The 16,556-nt window shown below is 47.2% G+C and overlaps 1 protein-coding gene across 2 annotated transcripts in view; it reads right to left on the bottom strand.

Moving 5' to 3' along the window:
* The window catches only part of SLCO5A1 (solute carrier organic anion transporter family member 5A1), a 251,060-nt gene extending 236,078 nt beyond the window's left edge, over nt 1-14,982 (bottom strand). Inside the window, exon 1 of one of the 2 annotated variants that reach the window (XM_063923884.1) lies at nt 14,729-14,982. The gene's annotated coding sequence lies outside the window, so the exon portion shown is untranslated. Of the gene's footprint in view, nt 1-1,430; nt 1,537-14,728 lie in introns of those variants that run through there. The other variant, XM_063923885.1, reaches the window with a different exon arrangement.
* Nucleotides 14,983-16,556: the final 1,574 nt, after the last annotated feature.

The following is a 16,556-nucleotide window of genomic DNA, read 5'->3' on the forward strand; positions in this document are numbered from 1 at the left end:
CGCCTGTTATGTAGCCATGACAGGTCCAGGGTCTGTGTTGGACGCAGACTAACTATACCCATGTGTCCGGATCTGACGGCCAGCTTACACAGGCAGACCAGTGCCTAAAAACATTGCACCATGGTCAGATCACCGATGGTCGCCATGGTGATACGAGGCAGCATTCTCAGGCGCAGCACTCGGTTCTCGCAAATGCATGCAGGACGTGTCTATCTCCTCCAGACACCTGCTGCTGCATTTGAATTTTAATTACATGGAACTCCTTACAAATATGAACTAAGACCTCAGTGACTTTGCATTCAGGCACATGTACAGTAATTCCTCAAGCTGGATTTTGCCATCCCAATTAACAAAGCTCAGATGTAGCCCTTCAAAGTACCTGGGTTACCTTGAGGAAGCCGTGATTCTTATATAGAAAGGATGTCCGGTCTCTAGAAGAAAACGACACCCCAAAATAAAAAAAAACCTCATGTCGACCTTTTGACCTGTCGACCTAGAAACCCTGTCGACCTAGTTACTGTCTACCAATACTGGTCGACCTAGACACTGTTGATCTAAGTGTGGTCGACCCTCCATACCACACCCGTAGAAAGTTGTGTACTGACTGACTGAAAGCCACCAACAAACAGAACCACAACACCCTTACTCCTACTGGAAGAACCAACAAAATTGTCTGCAACTGGGAGTAGAAATGTAAAAAAATTCCAAATATTTAATTTGAAACCCGTCTATATGAAAAGCAACATATCTACTATAATCCTACTCAGAAATGTATTAATATCCTTTAATTTAATATCCTTTAAATATATGGCGCTACAAGGGGTCTGTGTGCCTTACAAAGTACATAAACGCAAACAATAGACAAAGCAAGAAAAAAGTGCCTTACAGTACGGAGCATTGCAGAACCTGGACATGGTTTATAAACATTGCTACATCAGTGATCATAATACTCTAAGCAGCAGGGCACCAGAACCCAAGGGGTAGGTGCTGTATGTAGTGGGGGGAGATGATGGTACAGGTTCCTTATCCAGAATTCAAAATCCCACATTTTTGGGTCCCCTACTGAGATAATGATATATATATTATATATTATGTGTATATATAGATATATAATATAATATTTAAATATATGTGTCATTATCTCAGTAGGGGAACCAAAAATGTGAGATTTAGAATTTTGGATAAGGGATACTCAACCTGTATAAGTAAAGGAAGGAAAAGCATATGCGGGATGAGAACCCTGCTCATGAGAGCTTACATTGTAAAGGGGATGAGTGTATGTAACAGGTCGGGTACGATATCTAGGAGTCATGTCAAAGTTCAAATGGAAATCTCAGGTAAGAAAATATGCATTTCCATATTAGAAACATGGAAATAAAATAGGAGTATGCAGGTATCCATATGCACATTAGCTAATTTTTCACACTTACGACTTCTTATGACTGTAGAGGCCGAATGAGTGATAGAAGGTACAGGCAAGCATAGGCCAAGTACACTAAGAGCATGTCCGCATAACAGTCACTGACGTAGACATGTACGTAGATGCATATACAACTGTAAGGAGCTGTATCTATAGCCGATGCTGGTGGGTTGGTGCAAAAATACACAATCATGGCGAAGACAATCAGCAGCTCTGTGGAATGGAATTATTATTATTATTATTATTATCCTTTATTTATATGGCGCCACAAGGGTTCCGCAGCGCCCAATTACAGAGTACATAAATAATCAAACAGGAAAACAGCAACTTACAGTTGATGACAGTATAGGACAAGTACAGGGTAAATAAACATAGTAACATCAGCAGATGACACTGGAATAAGTATCAGGTGGCAGAAGACTGCTGGAGTTGATGCAGTTAAAGATTATTAAAGTAAGAAAGGATAAGCACATGAGGGAAGAGGGCCCTGCTCGTGAGAGCTTACATTCTTACATTCTAAAGGGGAGGGGTAGACAGACAGGGGTGACTCAGATGGGGTACATAGAGAGTGTAGAACAGAACAGAGGGTTAGGATGAGATTTGACTGGGTTTGGTGAAGAAGTGGGTCTTGAGAGCCCGTTTGAAGTTTTGTAGAGAGGTGAAGAGTAAGAGGGGGAGAGGTAGGGAATTCCAGGGAAGTGGTGCAGCACGCGAAAAATCTTGGAGCTAGGAGTGGGAGGAGGTAATCCGTAGGCAGGAGAGTCGGCGTGCATTAGCAGAGCGAAGAGGACGGGTGGGAGTGTAAAGGGAGATAAGATCAGAGATGTAGATGGGAGAGGAGTGGGTGAGGGCTTTGTAAGCGAGTGTGAGAAGCTTGAAATGGATTCTGAAAGGGAAGGGGAGCCAGTGAAGGTCTAGTAAGAGAGGAGAGGTAGACGTAGTGCGTGGTTCCGGTATGAATGGTCGACCATGTTATGGTCGACAGTCATTAGGTCGACCACTATTGGTCGACATTGACATGGTCGACATGGACACATGGTCGACACATGAAAATGGTCGACACGTGAAAGGTCGACATATGAAAAGGTCGACATGAGTTTTTTTACTTTTTTGTGTCGTTTTTTGCGTAAAGTGACTGGGAACCCCAATTAGTGCACCGCTTCGCTCGCCATGCTTCGGGCATGGTGCCTTCGCTTCGCTACCACTTCGCTAGGCACACTTTACCGTTCCAATCGTAGTCCATGCGGATCGTAAAGTATGGAAAATATCCCCAAAAGAAAAAAAAGTTTAAAAAACTCATGTCGACCTTTTCATGTGTCGACCTTTCATGTGTCGACCATTTTCATGTGTCGACCATGTTTCCATGTCGACCATGTCAATGTCGACCAATAGTGGTCGACCTAATGACTGTCGACCATAACATGGTCGACCATGTGAACGGATACCGTAGTGCGTTTGGTGAGGAAAATGAGCTGGGCAGCAGCATTGAGGATAGATTGGAGTGGAGAGAGGTGTTTGTCAGGAATGCCAGTCAGGAGGAGATTACAGTAATCCAGTCTGGAGATGACCAGTGAGTGGATAAGAGTCTTAGTAGCATCCTGGGTCAGAAAGGGTCTGATCCTGGAAATATTTTTTAGATGAAAACGGCAGGTTTGTGAGAGGTGCTGAATGTGCACTTGGGGGCTAGAGGAGATAGTAGTGCCATCAATAGATAATGAGATTGCAGGAGGTGAGGTTATACGGGAGGGAGGAAAGATGATCAGCTCGGTCTTAGACATGTTAAGTTTAAGAAAGCGCTGGGACATCCAGGAAGAGGTAGCAGAGAGACAGTTGGAGATACGAGTGAGGAGAGCAGGGGAGAGGTCTGGAGAGGAAAGATAGATTTGGGTGTCATCAGCATAGAGATGATATTGGAAACCAAAAGAACTAATGAGCTTACCTAGTGAGGACGTATAGAGAGAGAAGAGGAGAGGACCAAGGACAGAACCTTGGGGTACACCTACAGTTAGTGGAAGTGAGGGGGAGGAGGAGTCATGGGAAGAGACAGAGAATGAACAGTCAGAGAGGTAGGAAGACAGCCAAGAGAGGGCAGTGTCGCGCAGATCAATGGAATGAAGGATTTGCAGTAGGAGAGGATGGTCCACAGTGTCAAAAGCAGCAGAGAGATCAAGTAGAATAAGTAGAGAGTAGTGTCCCTTAGATTTAGCAGCATGGAGGTCATTGCATACTTTTGTAAGGGCAGTTTCAGTTGAGTGGAGAGGACGGAAGCCAGACTGGAATGGGTCAAGTAGTGAGTGTGAGAAAAGAAAGGAAGTAAGGCGGTTGTAGACAATACGCTCAAGGAGTTTGGAGGCAAAAGGGAGGAGAGAGATGGGTCAGTAGTTGGAGAGAGTGTTTGGATCAAGGGTAGGTTTTTTAAGAATAGGAGAGATGCGTGCATGCTTGAAGGCAGAGGGGACAGTGCCTGATGAGAGGGAGAGATTGAGAAGGTGGGAAAGATGGGAACAAGTAGAAGGAGAGAGGTAGCGGAGGAGGCGGGAGGGGATAGAGTCAAGTGGAGAGGTGGTGAGGGGACAGGAACGAATGAGGGCCATGACTTCCTCTCCAGTTGCATGGGAGAAAGAGGTCAGAGTAGGTGGGAGGGATGGGGAGGGGTGGTAAGGGATGGAAGAAAGCTGGTTACTGATGGTCTGGTGTGATGTGATGTCCTTACGTTTGGAGTCAATTTTGGATGTGAAGTAAGTGGCAAAGTCAAGAGCAGAGAGTGAGGAAGGGAGACGAGGTGGAGGTGGGCAGAGGAGTGAGTTGAGAGTGGCAAAGAGGCGCGGGGGTTGGAAGACTGGGAGGAGATGAGGTTCTTGAAGTATGACTGGTTAGCAAGAGAAAGGGCAGCACTGAAGGATGAGAGCATAAGTTTGAAATGGAGGAAGTCTGCCTTAGAGCGTGATTTCCTCCAGTGTCGCTCAGCAGTGCGTGAGCATTTTTGCAGATATCTGGTGCATTTGGTGTGCCAGGGTTGAGGTGTTAATTTGCGAGGGTGAATAGTGGTTGGTGGACCAACAGAGTCAAGAGCAGAAGTAAGGGATGCATTGTATATGGAAGTGGCTTGTTCAGGGCATGAGAGAGAGAGAATAGGAGAGAGGAGTGAGTCAAACAGGGAGGAAAGGAATGTGGTGTCAATAGCCTCAATGTTACGCTTAGTGATGGTAGCCTTGGGAGGTAGAGATGGGGAAGTCGAGAGAGATCGGTTAAAGGAGAGCAGGTGGTGGTCAGAGAGTGGAAATGGGAAATTGGAAAAATCAGAAATGTCACAGCGGTGAGTGAAGACCAGATCCAGTGAGCTCCCATTCACATGGGAGGGTGAGGAGGTCCACTGGGAGAGACCAAGTGAAGAGGTGAGGTTAAGGAGTTTTGAGGCAGGGCATTGTGTGGGGATGTCAATAGGGATGTTGAAATCGCCTAGGATAATGGAAGGAATGTCAGAAGTGAGGAAGTGAGGAAGCCAGGAAGCAAAGTTGTCGATGAATTTGGAAGCAACGCCAGGGGGGCGGTAAATGACAGCTACTCTAAGATGGACTGGTTGGAAGAGGCGTATAGTATGGAACTCAAATGTAGAGAATGTAAGAGATGGTTCTGGTGGTATGAGTTGGTAGGAGTAACTAAAATGTAAAAGGACCCCAACACCACCCCCATGGCGACCCCCAGGTCGGGGGGGGGGTGAATGTGAGGCCCCCAGCAGAGAGAGCAGCAGGAGAAGTAGTGTCAGAGGGCGTAATCCAAGTTTCAGTAATGGCTAGTAGGTGTAGGGAGTTGGAAATGAAAAGGTCATGAGTGGGGACCAGTTTGTTACAAACAGATCTGGCATTCCACAGGGCACAGGATAGGGGGTATGAGTTTGTGGGAGAGATGTGAATGAGATTATCAGGGTTGCTGTAGCGATGAGGAGAGATTAACTTTGAGGACAGGGATGATGAGAGAGTAGTGATGGTGCGGTTGCCAGAGCTATGAGGGGAAACTGCAGGAGGTGGGCAGGGAGGGAGGTCAGTGTGATGTGGATGGGGGTGTGGGGAGGTGACAGGGAAGGGAGAGAGGGAGCAGGGCTGAGTTGTGGGGTAGCAGGACCATGGGGCAGACGTGAGTGAAAGTAGGGTAACAGGAAAGGAGGGGAAGAATACAGAGAGATGGAGGGGAGACAGAGGAGGGGAGGGAGGAGGAGGTGTAGGAGACTAGGGGGGAAGGATAAAGACACATGATTAGGTAGACACTGAGTAATGTGGGGAGTATAAGAAAGCCTTGACATAGTGTTTAGTTGGTAAATAGGTTGAGGGAAAGTGGAAGTAGGAGTGGAGACTGTAAGGAATTCAGAGTTGAAGAATTGCAGAAATGTAGATGAGAAAAGCAGTGTCGGCTCAATGGGTGTAGATTTAGTATGAAATGAATCAGAAGCATAGATAAAGTGGGTGTTGAAATGTATTTGGACCGTATGTAATGAAAAGATTGTGAGGTTTAAGATGCAATGGTGGTTCTGTAAGATTTTTTAGGTGTTTGTAGATAAGATTGCATTGGTGCAGCTGTGCATGAAAAACAAAATTCCAATAATACAGATACAAGCATTTGTTGGTAAAAATAAGAATTTACTTACCGATAATTCTATTTCTCGTAGTCCGTAGTGGATGCTGGGGACTCCGTAAGGACCATGGGGAATAGCGGCTCCGCAGGAGACTGGGCACAAAAGTAAAGCTTTAGAACTACCTGGTGTGCACTGGCTCCTCCCCCTATGACCCTCCTCCAAGCCTCAGTTAGGATACTGTGCCCGGACGAGCGTACACAATAAGGAAGGATTTTGAATCCCGTGTAAGACTCATACCAGCCACACCAATCACACCATATAACTTGTGATATAAACCCAGTTAACAGCATGATAACAGAGGAGCCTCTAGAAAAGATGGCTCACTACAGCAATAACCCGATTTTTTGGTAACAATAACTATGTACCAGTATTGCAGACAATCCGCACTTGGGATGGGCGCCCAGCATCCACTACGGACTACAAGAAATAGAATTATCGGTAAGTAAATTCTTATTTTCTCTGACGTCCTAGTGGATGCTGGGGACTCCGTAAGGACCATGGGGATTATACCAAAGCTCCCAAACGGGCGGGAGAGTGCGGATGACTCTGCAGCACCAAATGAGAGAACTCCAGGTCCTCCTCAGCCAGGGTATCAAATTTGTAGAATTTTACAAACGTATTTGCTCCTGACCAAGTAGCTGCTCGGCAAAGTTGTAAAGCCGAGACCCCTCGGGCAGCCGCCCAAGATGAGCCCACCTTCCTTGTGGAATGGGCTTTTACAGATTTTGGCTGTGGCAGGCCTGCCACAGAATGTGCAAGCTGAATTGTACTACAAATCCAACGAGCAATAGTCTGCTTAGAAGCAGGAGCACCCAGCTTGTTGGGTGCATACAGAATAAACAACGAGTCAGATTTTCTGACTCCAGCCGTCCTGGAAACCTATATTTCCAGGGCTCTGACAACGTCTAGCAACTTGGAGTCCTCCAAGTCCCTAGTAGCCGCAGGCACCACAATAGGTTGATTCAGGTGAAACGCTGAAAACCACCTTAGGGAGAAACTGAGGACAAGTCCTCAATTCCGCCCTGTCCGAATGGAAAATCAGATGAGGGCTTTTACAGGATAAAGCCGCCAATTCTGACACGCACCTGGCCCAGGCCAGGGCCAACAGCATGACCACTTTCCATGTGAGATATTTTAACTCCACATATTTAAGTGGTTCAAACCAATGTGACTTTTGGAACCCAAAAACTACATTTAGATCCCAAGGTGCCACTGGAGGCACAAAAGGAGGCTGTATATACAGTACCCCTTTCACAAACGTCTGAACTTCAGGGACTGAAGCTAGTTCTTTTTGGAAGAAAATTGACAGGGCCGAAATTTGAACCTTAATGGACCCCCATTTCAGGCCCATAGACACTCCTGTTTGCAGGAAATGTAGGAATCGACCTAGTTGAAAATTCCTCCGTCGGGGCCTTACTGGCCTCGCACCACGCAACATATTTTCGCCAAATGCGGTGATAATGTTTTGCGGTTATATCTTTCCTGGCTTTGATCAGGATAGGAATAACTTCATCCGGAATGCCTTTCTCCTTCAGGATCCGGCGTTCAATCGCCATGCCGTCAAACGCAGCCGCGGTAAGTCTTGGAACAGACAGGGTCCTTGCTGGAGCAGGTCCCTTCTTAGAGGTAGAGGCCACGGATCCTCCGTGAGCATCTCTTGAAGTTCCGGTTACCAAGTCCTTCTTGGCCAATCCGGAGCCACGAATATAGTGCTTACTCCTCTCCATCTTATAATTCTCAGTACCTTGGGTATGAGAGGCAGAGGAGGGAACACATACACTGACTGGTACACCCACTGTGTTACCAGAGCGTCCACAGCTATTGCCTGAGGGTCCCTTGACCTGGCGCAATACTTGTCGAGTTTTATAAACATGTGGAAGACTTCTGGGTGAAGTCCCCACTCTCCCGGGTGGAGGTCGTGTCTGCTGAGGAAGTCTGCTTCCCAGTTGTCCACTCCCGGAATGAATACTGCTGACAGTGCTATCACATGATTTTCCGCCCAGCGAAGAATCCTTGCAGCTTCTGCCATTGCCCTCCTGCTTCTTGTGTCACCCTGTCTGTTTACGTGGGTGACTGCCGTGATGTTGTCCGAATGGATCAACTCCGGGTGACCTTGAAGCAGAGGTCTTGCTGAGCTTAGAGCATTGTAAATGGCTGTTAGCTTCAGGATATTTATGTGAAGTGATGTCTCCAGGCTTGACCATAAGCTCTGGAAATTCCTTCCCTGTGTGACTGCTCCCCAGCCTCGCAGGCTGGCATCCGTGGTCACCAGGACCCAGTCCTGAATGTGCGGCCCTCTAGAAGATGAGCACTCTGCAACCACCACAGGAGAGACACCCTTGTGCTTGGTGACAGGGTTATCCGCTGATGCATCTGAAGATGCGACCCGGACCATTTGTCCAGCAGGTCCCACTGGAAAGTTCTTGCGTGGAATCTGCCGAATGGGATTGCTTCGTAGGAAGCCACCATTTTTCCCAGAACCATTTCATTGATGTACTGAGACTTGGCTCGGTTATAGGAGGTTCCCGACTAGCTCGGATAACTCCCTGACTTTCTCCTCCGGGAGAAACACCTTTTTCTGGACTGTGTCCAGGATCATCCCTAGGAACAGAAGACGAGTCGTCGGAATCAGCTGCGATTTTGGAATATTGAGAATCCAATCGTGCTGCCGCAACACTACCTGAGATAGTGCTACACCGACCTCCAACTGTTCCCTGGATCTTACCCTTATCAGGGAATCGTCCAAGTAAGGGATAACTAAAATTCCCTTCCTTCGAAGGAGTATCATCATTTCGGCCATTACCTTGGTAAAGACCCGGGGTGCCGTGGACCATCCATACGGCAGCGTCTGAAACTGATAGTGACAGTTCTGTACCATAAACCTGAGGTACCCTTGAGAAGGGTAAATTGGGACATGAAGGTAAGCCTCCTTGATGTCCCGAGACATCATGTAGTCCCCTTCTTCCAGGTTCGCAATCACTGCTCTGAGTGACTCAATCTTGAATTTGAACCTCCGTATGTAAGTGTTCAAGATTTTAGATTTAGAATCGGTCTCACCGAGCCGTCCGGCTTCGGTACCACAACAGTGTGGAATAGTACCCCGTTCCCTGTTGCAGGAGGGGTACCTTGATTATCACCTGCTGGGAATACAGCTTGTGAATGGCTTCCAAAACTGCCTCCCTGTCAGAAGGAGACATCGGTAAAGCCGACTTTAGGAAACGGCGAGGGGGAGACGTCTCGAATTCCAATTTGTACCCCTGAGATATCACCTGAAGGATCCAGGGGTCTACTTGCGAGTGAGCCCACTGCGCGCTGAAATTCATTGAGACGGGCCCCCACCGTGCCTGATTCTGCTTGTAAAGCCCCAGCGTCATACTGAGGGCTTGGCAGAGGCGGGAGAGGGCTTCTGTTCCTGGGAACTGGCTGATTTCTGCAGCCTTTTTCCTCTCCCTCTGTCACGGGGCAGAAATGAGGAACCTTTTGCCCGCTTGCCCACGAAAAGACTGCGCCTGATAATACGGCGTCTTCTTATGTTGAGAGGCGACCTGGGGTACAAACGTGGATTTCCCAGCTGTTGCCGTGGCCACCAGGTCTGAAAGACCGACCCCAAATAACTCCTCCCCTTAATAAGGCAATACTTCCAAATGCCGTTTGGAATCCGCATCACCTGACCACTGTCGTGTCCATAACCCTCTACTGGCAGAAATGGACAACGCACTTAGACTTGATGCCAGTCGGCAAATATTCCGCTGTGCATCACGCATATATAGAAATGCATCTTTTAAATGCTCTATAGGCAATAATATACTGTCCCTATCTAGGGTATCAATATTTTCAGTCAGGGAATCCGACCACGCCAACCCAGCACTGCACATCCAGGCTGAGGCGATTGCTGGTCGCAGTATAACACCAGTATGTGTGTAAATACATTTTAGGATACCCTCCTGCTTCCTATCAGCAGGATCCTTAAGGGCGGCCATCTCAGGAGAGGGTAGAGCCCTTGTTCTTACAAGCGTGTGAGCGCTTTATCCACCCTAGGGGGTGTTTCCCAACGCACCCTAACCTCTGGCGGGAAAGGATATAATGCCAATAACATTTTCAGTTGTTATCGGGGGAAACCCACGCATCATCACACACCTCATTTAATTTCTCAGATTCAGGAAAACTACAGGTAGTTTTTCCTCACCGAACATAATACCCCTTTTTGGTGGTACTCGTATTATCAGAAATGTGTAAAACATTTTTCATTGCCTCAATCATGTAACGTGTGGCCCTACTGGAAGTCACATTTGTCTCTTCACCGTCGACACTGGAGTCAGTATCCGTGTCGGCGTCTATATCTGCCATCTGAGGTAATGGGCGCTTTAGAGCCCCTGACGGCCTATGAGACGTCTGGACAGGCACAAGCTGAGTAGCCGGCTGTCTCATGTCAACCACTGTCTTTTATACAGAGCTGACACTGTCACGTAATTCCTTCCAACAGTTCATCCACTCAGGTGTCGACCCCCTAGGGGGTGACATCACTATTACAGGAAATCTGCTCCGTCTCCACATCATTTTTCTCCTCATACATGTCGACACAAACGTACCGACACACAGCACACACACAGGGAATGCTCTGATAGAGGACAGGACCCCACTAGCCCTTTGGGGAGACAGAGGGAGAGTTTGCCAGCACACACCAGAGCGCTATATATATACAGGGATAACCTTATATAAGTGTTTTTCCCCTTATAGCTGCTGTATTTTTAATACTGCGCGTAATTAGTGCCCCCCTCTCTTTTTTAACCCTTTCTGTAGTGTAGTGACTGCAGGGGAGAGCCAGGGAGCTTCCCTCCAACGGAGCTGTGAGGGAAAATGGCGCCAGTGTGCTGAGGAGATAGGCTCCGCCCCCTTCTCGGCGGCCTTATCTCCCGTTTTTCTGTGTATTCTGGCAGGGGTTAAATTCATCCCTATAGCCCAGGAGCTATATGTGATGCATTTTTTTGCCATCCAAGGTGTTTTTATTGCGTCTCAGGGCGCCCCCCCCCAGCGCCCTGCACCCTCAGTGACCGGAGTGTGAAGTGTGCTGAGAGCAATGGCGCACAGCTGCAGTGCTGTGCGCTACCTTGTTGAAGACAGGACGTCTTCTGCCGCCGATTTTCCGGACCTCTTCTGTCTTCTGGCTCTGTAAGGGGGCCGGCGGCGCGGCTCTGGGACCTATCCATGGCTGGGCCTGTGATCGGTCCCTCTGGAGCTAATGTCCAGTAGCCTAAGAAGCCCAATCCACTCTGCACGCAGGTGAGTTCGCTTCTTCTCCCCTTAGTCCCTCGATGCAGTGAGCCTGTTGCCAGCAGGTCTCACTGAACATAAAAAACCTAAAACTAAACTTTTCACTAAGCAGCTCAGGAGAGCCACCTAGTGTGCACCCTTCTCGTTCGGGCACAAAAATCTAACTGAGGCTTGGAGGAGGGTCATAGGGGGAGGAGCCAGTGCACACCAGGTAGTTCTAAAGCTTTACTTTTGTGCCCAGTCTCCTGCGGAGCCGCTATTCCCCATGGTCCTTACGGAGTCCCCAGCATCCACTAGGACGTCAGAGAAATGGATGTTTTTCTCATGCCCGTAGCGCCCATTTAAAGTGACAGGAGCTATTCAATTGTTTTTGGGCACCCGTCATTTATCACCTAACTTAGGGCTTTTTCGGCGCTTTAACTGTAGCGCGCCCAGCAGTTTGCACAGGAAGAGCAGCATTATGCAGCTGCATTTGGGCGTGAGAATGCGGCACTAGCGACCAGCGCGGGTCTGGGCGCCCAACAACTGAATAGCTCCCATCACGTTGAATTCCCTCCTGTGTAGTTGCTTCTGACTGGCTTAGTGCCTATTGACCACTATAGTTCAAAGCATTTAACTCATTAGTAAGATATATTATATGAAGACGCAGCCATCTATTTGGAATACTTAATATTTCCATTTGTACTTCAGCAAGAAAGATGATTCTAATATCATTTATAATGGGAAAATAACAGGTTTGTATTTTGTTTAATTTCACTTAAATTTACTTTGTATTTGTGTTTGTATGTAAGTAGATTTTAGATAAGAAATAGCATCTGCACAATGTTATTAATAAATGTGACTTTCTTATTAACTGTCCAAACATATTCTCTCTTATGTATATGATACTTCTTGACATCGTTATATTTGTATAAATACAATTAAGATAAAGCGACATAAGCATTTCCTGCTTAAACTGTTAAAATACATTTCTCCCTGCTGTTGTGCATAAATACACATTTGTTGTTCCTGCAGTGATCACGGGGCATACACTAAATGCAACCATGTAGATTTACGTGAATCTGACACTTATGCCTTCATGCGTCTGGAGGGGATCCGGTCTGAAGATCGACAGTGTCTAGGTCGACAATGTTTAGGTCGACCACTATAGGTCGACAGTCACTAGGTCGACATGGATGGAAGGTCGATAGGGTTTCTAGGTCGACATGTGCTAGGTCGACAGGTCTAAAGGTCGACATGAGTTTTTCACTTTTTTTTTTTTTATTTTTTCATACTTAACGATCCACGTGGACTACGATTGGAACGGTAAAGTGTGCCGAGCGAAGCGGTAGCGGAGCGAAGGCACCATGCCCGAAGCATGGCAAGCGAAGCGAGCCATGCGAGGGGACGCGGTGCACTAATTTGGGATCCCGGTCACTCTACGAAGAAAACGACACAAAAAAAAAATCCTCATGTCGACCTTTAGACCTGTCGACCTAGCACATGTCGACCTAGAAACCCTGTCGACCTTCCATCCATGTCGACCTAGTGACTGTCGACCTATAGTGGTCGATAAAACGAACCACACCCGTCTGGAGAGGCAGAGGACGGACTGGGCAAATTAATGTAGGCTGAATACAGTAAGGATAAATTTGTAAGACTGCAAACAGATACAGGCTGGCACAGAGACGCATGACCAGCTGTCCAGGCCGTATCACTCGTAGGTAGATTGTAAGCTTGCGAGCAGGGCCTTCCTACCTCTATGTCTGTCTGTTTTTACCCAGTTTTGTTCCTTTACTGTTCTTCTAATTGTAAAGCGCAACAGAATACGCTGCGCAATATAAGAAACTTAATAAATAAATAAGTATTTGTGAGCATCATGCATTGGCCAGGTGCAAATTTATGATGCTCACGGTGACAATCTACCAGAACTACATTAGCTAGCCTCTATTAATTGAATGATTGCCATTGCACCACCAACACAAGGGAAACTTAAACATAAGTGCATACATACAACTTGGTTGTAGTAGTGATTTTGTTGTTCTCAACTGCACAGCAGCACTGAATGATGGTTACACCATAATGATAGCTACATCATCCCCAGTAGAGTTCCTTTGTTATGTAGCTATTATAGGGGAATCCCTTCTTCAGACAGCAATACTTCCCAGCCTTGTGTGTTTACTTTGTCGGCAGTAGACAATATATCTGCTATGTGCATACCATTTTATCCAGTGACCTTGTTTATAATGGTCATATCCAAAGGTCATAATAATAAAACCTGCAGAAAGATGATGCAATGTAATCTGAATGCTGTATTCCCTTTTTATATTATACAATGGAAATTAAAAGTTCTTCATGCATCCCTATAAATATCCACACTTGAAAAGAATACTCACTGATATACAACAGCGACTTTAAGACCTTCAGCAGGCACTTCAGTACAGCCAATTATATGCATACCTGAGGTTGGACAGCGGTGTCGGAGCGCAAAGACCTTAGGAGTCTATTTACTAAGCTTTGGATGGAGATAAGGTGGAGAAATAAAGTACCAATCAACCAGCTACTAACTGTCATTTATCAAACCCAGCCTGTGACATGGCAGTTAGAAGCTGATTGGCTGGTACTTTATCTCCGCCAACTTAATCTCCACCCAAGGCTTAGTAAATAGACCCATTAGTTGCTATATTTTTAAAAAATATAGGCAATAAACACAAAGTTTGCAACACAACACACATTAGGATACCCAATACATTATTGCACCTGCTAACGCCTTCCCAGTACATATGTTGTGAAAGCTACGTTGTGCATAGCCAAAATAGGAGAGTATTAGCCAGCGAGTGATATGTGTATTTAAATGCAGCAGACTATTTTATTTTTATTCCAACATGAAATGAGATCCTATCAAATGGTTTGACAGGTGCTGCAAAAGGAGATTTAGTGCTAGGGCACAGGAGGACATACCAAGGAAGGGAGAGTAATTTAATAATGTGAATACACAGAGCGTGTTCAGTGGTGCTGCAGATAGGTTACTTCAAGGAAACCTGCTATGCATTATTGTAAGACTTTAGGAAGTGATGTCATGAAATACATATAATAAATTATTACTGCTCAGAGCAGGACACCAGGGAGTAAAAAATACCTTACACTGGGTGCACTTTCCCTTACTGTAAAGTGCCCAGACAATGGATAGATGGCAACACAGCCCACCAGTGTCAGGGCAGCATTCCTGCCTGGCTCCCCTTTGTTCCATGCTCTCTGTAATCCCATCCTCTGCCTTTGTTCCATTCCCCTTACTGGCTGCAGTGCTGAGAGGTAGCAGGGGATACAAAGCCTGGGGCAGGAACAGCACAGCAGACGTCAGGCATAGCAGGGCAGTGCAGTGAGGGTGAGGGGGGATAGCAGGTATGAATCAGAGCTTGGGCACTCACAATGTCTGCCAGGACTCCCTGTGTGTCCTCCTCAGTCACCATGCGTGCTTCCCTGGAGGAAGCCTGCTGCCGCAGCTGCTCTGGGCTGTGCCCTCTGCTTGGTCCCGTTATCCCACTAGACATGTGGGATCTCCCTGTCCGGGCATCCACTCTCTCCTGTCTCCAAGCCCACAGCTCTATACAAGGGGTAGGGAGAGCAGAGCTGTGCCCAATAAGCAGCCGGCATCTGCATTGTCCGTCGCTGCTCGTCGTTCTCCCCCTCCCCACCTGCTGGAAGCGCCGCCCGCCCGCCTTCTGTGCTGCTGTCTGCGCCTCACTCACACTCACTGACTGAGTGACAGGGACTGACAGAGGTCCTCGGGGTGTATCCTTTACTGGGATAGAATTGAACGAATAGAATTGGGCGCTCTCTGCCCATGAGTTAGTCACTAGCCCTGGTGGCAACTAATGTTGCAGTGAGAGAAGCTGGTCATTATGGTAATGCCTTCATATTATTGTCTCTATTCCTGATTTCAGGCTTGATATGTGGTAACAGTGGTGCTGTATTGTACAGGAGAGATACTGTGAAGCAGTGAAAGCAACTTGCTACAATTCCTGGGCAGTACCGTACTCTGAGTCGGCCCTAACCAATATGATGCCCTAGGCAAGATTTCGGCTGGTGCCCCCTAGAACCGCCGTTAGTTCTGCCTGTGATCCGGTACCCCTTTCCCAGCACCATCACCCCTCACTCATAGCAGTCCTCATTTTGGTGTTCCTACCCCCTATATTTTAAATAGGAACAGTGTGCACATTCGGCGCACAGCCCAAAAAGGGGTGTGTTCTTGCTTAAAGGGGTATAGCCACACAATAGTACCCCCATATCAATTTACACCACACAGTCAGTAGTGCAACTTTATTCACATTTTATCATGCGATAATGTCCCTAATTTACGTTACATCACACAGTAGTACTGTACCACTTTACATTATAAACGTTACTCCTCACAGTAGTGCCCCTTATATACACTTTACATCACGCTGCATTGCTCCTTATTCACATTACACAGCACATTACTCTTTTACACATTAGACCACACAGTAGTGCCCTTTCTATATACGTTATGCCGCACAGAGATAAGCACCTTATACACATAATGCCACACAGTAATGCTCCTTACGCATATGACACACATTATTAATGTCCTTATAAACATAATGCACCTTACACATTATGCCAACCTTTATGAATGCCCTAATACACATAATGACACACATAGGGTGGGATGTATTAACATACATCGCCGCACCTCGCCGGTTACCGCAGCGATGTTGATCGCGTATGTACTAACATATGCGATCAACATCGCAATAAGGTGACGGAGGCCCCCCGCGATACCTGTTAGGTGGTCTGCGGGGGGTCTCCGTCACCTCCATGGGGTCCCCACACAGGCTAGATGCCGGGAAGCAGCAGCAGGCTGCCCCCGGCGCCTCCTCCTCCCCCCTGCAGCCGGAAGGACGTCCGGCTGCGTTGCTAGGGGGAGGAGGAGATTACCTTCCGGGTCCGTGGCATCATGGAGGAAGGTAAGCTGGGGGGGAGGGGGGTCGGCGTCTGCGGCGGTGTCGACGGGTTGCGGCGGTCGGCGAAAAGAAGCCCATAGGCTTCTATAGGGTATCGCCATCCAGAGATGGCGATACCCTGGACGCCGAAAACGCGGCGGTAGGGTGTTAGTAAATATGAAAATGCGGTAAAACCCCCGTTTTCGGGGGTTTTACCGCATTTTTGCTTTAGTACATCCCGCCCATAATGTCCCTTTCACATATGACTGCATATTATTAGTGCACTTATACA

This window comes from Pseudophryne corroboree, chromosome 5 (genome assembly GCF_028390025.1).
Source record: "Pseudophryne corroboree isolate aPseCor3 chromosome 5, aPseCor3.hap2, whole genome shotgun sequence".
Lineage (NCBI taxonomy): Eukaryota > Metazoa > Chordata > Amphibia > Anura > Myobatrachidae > Pseudophryne > Pseudophryne corroboree.